This window comes from Xiphias gladius, chromosome 11 (assembly GCF_016859285.1).
Source record: "Xiphias gladius isolate SHS-SW01 ecotype Sanya breed wild chromosome 11, ASM1685928v1, whole genome shotgun sequence".
Classification (NCBI taxonomy): domain Eukaryota; kingdom Metazoa; phylum Chordata; class Actinopteri; order Istiophoriformes; family Xiphiidae; genus Xiphias; species Xiphias gladius.
The window spans coordinates 13,010,057-13,016,056 of NC_053410.1; the positions used below are offsets into that span (position 1 = coordinate 13,010,057).

A 6,000-nucleotide genomic window follows, 5' to 3' on the forward strand; every position below is an offset into this window, starting at 1 on the left:
GGTTCATCAGAAGGAGGAAAGAAAAAAAAAAAAAGTCGAACAGCTCTAATTAATGTGGAGCGGCTGACAAGTGTTGCTGCTGAAACAATTTCATTACATCACCAATTTAAATTACCGAGGAAAGAGACACTGTAGGGTGCACCCATTCCAATTTTGCACTCTCTTAGACTGACATATAGGGAGTGGACACAATAACATGAACACCTGCAATCCAATGCAATACTCCTGCAATAAATACTGACAGCACTGAGCCTGTAATGTTTGATTTTAGTTGAGACTGTGTCAGCTTTCTTAGGAAACAGGGCTTTAAGGATGACTGACGTTGATGATGACACAATATTCACTTGTTACCTTACCTGACGATAACAGCATAGCGGCACATTCGATAAGATATGATATAAGATAGATTAGATACTGTTGTACATTTTTGGTATCACAAAACTCCACAACGCTACAATAATAGGAAAGGATTGCTGATCTGCTCTGAATCATGCTCTCTTCCCGTTAAGCACCTTACTCACGAGGGTAAAGGCTCCTTTTCACCCCCCCACAAAGTTTAGCTGTCCTGTAGCAGGGTGCACGGTAATGAGAGAGCGACAGTCTCCTCCTCCTCCTCCTCCTCCTCCTCCTCCCGCCGGGAGCCCCCTCTCTGCTGCGCTCTGCCCCGGCTGGCCTCACATCCAGACGGGAGGAATTTAACGGGGAGGGTCCGCCAGACTTAAGGCAGAGGGCTGCGCTGAGACAAGCAGGTCATCCACACTCCTCTGCAGAAAGGCTTAGAAAATGTGGTACTGCTGGTCTATCAGGGATTCAGGTAGTTTTATGTCAAGGAAACCAGATGTATAAACTAATCTGTGCTGAAATCTTTTCAGGGGCGGATGCACTGAGGGTTTCAGTGCAGGTAGATTACTGGAAAGAGTGGACACTGACATTACAGTCACACCCGAGCATCGTCTAATAGAAATATTCACTGTGAATCAAATTTATCCTGAAAGTAAACTAGTTCTCACATTACTAGAGAGTTCACTAGAGCCCCGTTAAGGGCCCCCTGGGGTCCCAGTGACCTCACACTGGGAGCCAGTGATCTTTGAATGATCACTGAGAGGATCCAATCAACACAATCAGTGTTATCAGTCGTTAATCACGACGGCAAATGTCACTGAAGCTGCATTACATGGTGCTGTCTCACAGAACACAAGAGAGTAACATATGGACATGCCGGCTAATTGCATTACAACAGGTAGCCGATAATAGTCTTTAAGGGACTCAACAAGCCCAGACACACTGCTTGACTGTTAGCTCGGTGACATACGTCTCCGTTTAGCTTCAACCGAGCCGTCAGCTGATCGACCGAGAGACCCCCCCCCCCACACACACACACACACACACACACACAGAGAGAGAGAGAGAGACGGAGACAGAGAGAGAGGGAGAGAGAGAGAGAGAGAGACCTGCAATCACTGAGTTACTAGCACATTCCTGTCTCGTGTCTTCGCAAAATGCATACACCTATCTCGAAGTAACCCCCGCAGACACACTGACTTGGGCTATTTCGCTCCAGCAGAGCCGCGGGATCTACCGCGCACACACACACAAGCCTGAACATTACCCTGCGTTAACGCGCTCTGTTACCGCTCAAGCAACCATAATCTGCCCCCCCCCCTCCCCTGCCTCCCTCCCTCCCTCCCCGCCGACTCCCCCACCCAACCCCGACACGAGTTCATCAGCGGCTGTTAAAGGTTCCTAAGAGGTCACCCTATTGTTAGCAGGTAGTATCTGTCCAGCGGGAGGCAAACCCCATCTTGAGCAACCCACGAGCACATTCAACCCTCGCTTTGCAACAACAACAACGGGAAAAAAAATTTAAAAAAAAAACAACCAGTCGCGAAACTTACTTTCAGCACTGACCTCGGTGGCAAAATCCGCGTATTTGTTCCTCCAAACCTCGCGTTTACGGCGCTCCTCTCTCTCGCTCTCGCTCTCTCTCTCTCTCGCTCGCTCCCTGCACTTCACAAAGACGACGCGAGAGCCCCGGAGACGGTGCGAGTGAGTGACTGAATCAACTACCGTGGAGCAGAGCAAGTTGAAGTGTCAGATTACACTGGCTATTCAGTTACCAGAGAGAGCCGTGCTCGGCGGTCGGCGGGAAAACGCGACCCAGACCCGCGCGGCAGGAAGGACACCGGGTGTAAAGGTGTAACCAGACGCTAATGGGCCGCTAACAGCGCGTTTGACACTGGAGCGGACTGCAGCTCACAGCTCCGGCTATTGTCTTGGTTCTGTATCGTTACAGCAGCGTTGCCCCGGCACTGCCTGCTGTAATAAAGACCGGTGGTCATTGGCTGATCCGACGTCAGTTTATCATTGAAGTTGATTTGCTATTAGTTTAAAATAAAGTAAAATAAACTAAGCACTTTAGTTGTGTGTGGCATATACACCATGGACATAATCTTAACACCATTAACAACAACAATAATACTATAGGGCTGCAAAAAATATTATTTTCATTACGTTAACGATAAAAAAAAAAAAAAAATCATTGTAGTGTTATTTTCATTATATTAATAATAACATTCATAATGTTACTAATATCAGAAAATAGTGAAAAATGCCCATCACAAATTCCCAGAGGCTCGAGTATTTTTTTCAAATATTTCCAAAACCCAAATATATGAAATTTAATATATGTTAAGACAAAGAAAAATCACCAACGATAGCAGCCGGAATCATGCATTGTTTGGCTTTTTGTAACATTTTTTTTTTTTTTTTGTAGGACTACTAATCGATTATGCAAATTGTTCCTGGCTAGTTTCCTTATCAATTAGATTAAGGTCTAAATAATATAATAGCTTTTCATTTTGATTAATATTGTTTTTAGTAAAATGTAATTTACTAAAGTGTTTCTATTTTATTTTTAACAAATAGCTATGTAAGCTATCTAATAATAAGGTTTCTCGTTGTATAATAATAATAATAATAATGTTACGAGGATTATTATTCTTTATAATAATTTAAAAATATGTAGTAGGAGTACAATAAGGTAGTAATACAAGGACTATTGTTTGTAGTAAGTAGAAATATTAAACTGCAAAAGTTGCCATTTTTGCCCTGAAATCCCATTAGTGTGTGTGTGTGTGTGTGTGTGTGTGTGTGTGTGTGTGTGTGTGTGTGTGTGTGTGTGTGTGTGTGTGTGTGTGTGTGTGTGTGTGTGCGCGAACCTTTGCAACCCTACGCACCGCTCCAGCAGGTCGGCAAGCAGGGGCTCCGGGTTTTGCGGATTGCCGGTCTCCGGTGGAAGCCTCGGAATAACAAAGACGTGTTTCAGAGCAGCGGCAGGCTGGGCTGAGCGGTGACGTCAAGGAACAATGTCTCTCCTCCCGACACGCACACACACACACACACACACACACGCACGCTAGCTCACGCACGCACGCCAGCGCGCAAGCTCTTCCCTCTCTTCCTAGTCAGGCAAGGCTGAACTGCCCAGAGGGAGGGCCGCTCAGCTCGCAGTGCATCAGATAGAATCACTCACTCCTCATGCTGTGCATGCACACAGGATTTCTTCAGAGTTTTTTATTTATTTATTTATTTGCAGAAGAAATAAAATAAAAAAAGAACAGTGGGGTGTCAGATCAGTGACTGAAAACAAACCATCATAAAAGAAGACAGCAAAAGTAGGCCTGTGTGCACTGTGCAAACACCTTATTTCCTGTGGCTGATAAATTTAGATACAGGATCATCACTTAAGGTGACAAGATTAGCTCTCCTGAAAGGTAATTCACAATTTCCTTCCACATAATGTCATCAGTCCAGGGCCCAAATTCCTGTCAGCAGCTCCTGGCCCTGGCTTCTCTCCTGTTTGAAGGGGAAGGAAAGGGATGCGATCCTTTTAGATTCCTTCCTGCAGGGCTCCTGACACTGATGCAGTGAGGGCCTGAACAGGGTATCAGCAGCCAGGGGGTGGGTGGGGGTGGGTGTCTCTATCACTGTGTCTCAAGGACGCATTAGCCCCCTGGTCGAAGCAGCTATCCACACTGATGGGGACAAATGCGGCCACTGACATCACCAGCTCTGGCAGTCACTCATTTTTATTTCGGGAGGGGGGGGCTGTTTCTTAGATGGAGATTGGGTGAGCAGTCAATGTCACAATGCTGTAGCTGTGAGCTTATGATCTGATTTTTTTTCTGGAAATGGCTTGTTGAGATGACCCACGTCTTTGCTCTGACACTGCTTCTGTTATTGATGTTTTTCATATGTCACGTTGCAACAGAAATATTGATGTTGACACTGTGATTCACACAAGACACGTCCTATATGCAGGGTTTTTCCTAAAATCCTCAGGGCTTTTAGGAAGATAATTCGAGTCTCTTTCTGGTTTAATAGTAGACAAGTAGGTTTCTGTTCCCCAAGAGCTTGGGATCAACAACTGACAGATCTATTGTTGGCTTTTGCTATTTAGGTTTTAGTCTGATCATAATATTATATGTTCTGGATCATCCGTCAAGTTTTTGTGTAGTACCAACTTAAGGCAACAGGGCCTGTTATGGGTGTTGGGGGCCCCGCAGCTGGTTGGGTCGCTCCCCAGTGACACTCTCCAGTTCAAAGAATGGCCTGTTGTCAGAAGTCCTCGTTTTCATAGCAAGGCGTGTGCCTCAGCCTCTTCAAAATAATATGGCCAGATGGCTGCCAACAAGATGGATGGATTATAGGTGGGGCGACTTCAGCTTGACTTGGCTCTGTGTATAATTTCATACGCGCAGTATTTCAAAGGGCTGAGTGAATGCATCAAAGGAGAACAAAGAGAACTTTTGGTGATACATGCTCCGACAAGGTTAATAAATACTGCATTGTGTTGGAGTGTATTAAATTAACATAAGAAAACTGTTTAGACCATAGAGCATTAATGACGATCAAGGCCAGACTTGGCTTCCCATTTGTGTTGAAACATGAAATGATGTACATTTTTCTTGGACACCTTGCTGTAGGCTTTCTGCTGGTGACAAGGCTTCTCTCTGTAGAGGCAGCAGGGGGAGTGATGGATGCTGCTGGGGCTTCATCTAGCTACATGATGGAGGGAGACTTTCAGTTGTGCTGACATCAGCTCTCCCATTCACACTGAGGTGTGATGGTTGTTTACAGTGCCACCCTGCTGTTGCCACCATGAGGCTCCTGGTACTGAAAAAACTGCACTGAAATACTAATAAACAAGTTCTATCATCAAGTACAGAGTGACTGAGTGACTGACTGAATGACTGATTCCCCTTCCAAACTGAAGCAAGGACCAAGAAGAATGTTTTCCTTGGTGTAAATGGGTTTTCTAACCCTGGTCACTGCTCCTGACCAGGTTTTTACGAAAGTGTGGCACTGTTACATTGGTATATAAAAGGTTGAACAAGGATTGATATGGTAACCTCTTGATTGCTATGTAGAAACTCTTTTGAAATTCTAATTATAATATCAATAAGCCTATACAGTCAATTGGCAGCCATCTTAAGCTATTTCCGCAAATACTCACGATTGCACAGTGTACAACATTGCATTTTTCAAAAAGTGACCACAGAAAGAAAGAATTCTTATGAAGTTACACCAGATCATCCATACCATCCACCATGCTGAATCTGTAAATGGTGCCACAGCCACCACCTTTAATGACGTTTGCAATATCTTCTTAAAGATAATTTTGTGGTTTAGAGATGATCCATAAGGAATGCCAGTGGCTAACCTTGGGGTTTAGCAGGGTAGACTGACTGAATGACAGAGCGATTCCTCTTTCATACTGAAGCAAGGACCAAGAAAAAACAAATTCCTCTGGTGTAAATGGTCAACAACACTGCCGCTACAGAGGTTTTTACAAAGGACCAGCACTGTCTCTTTGCTATATAAAAAAGGGAACAAGGATTACTATGGTAACCACATGACTGCCATATGGTTACTGTGGTAGATTAATAATAATGTTAATGATAATAACCCTACTACGGAAGATTAGCAGCAATCTCAAGC

At 44.5% G+C, this 6,000-nt stretch overlaps 1 protein-coding gene across 1 annotated transcript in view; it reads right to left on the minus strand.

Moving 5' to 3' along the window:
- The window catches only part of zmiz1a (zinc finger, MIZ-type containing 1a), a 96,689-nt gene extending 94,466 nt beyond the window's left edge, over positions 1–2,223 (minus strand). Inside the window, exon 1 of the mRNA XM_040139719.1 lies at positions 1,896–2,223. The gene's annotated coding sequence lies outside the window, so the exon portion shown is untranslated. The remainder of the gene's footprint in view (positions 1–1,895) is intronic.
- Positions 2,224–6,000: the final 3,777 nt, after the last annotated feature.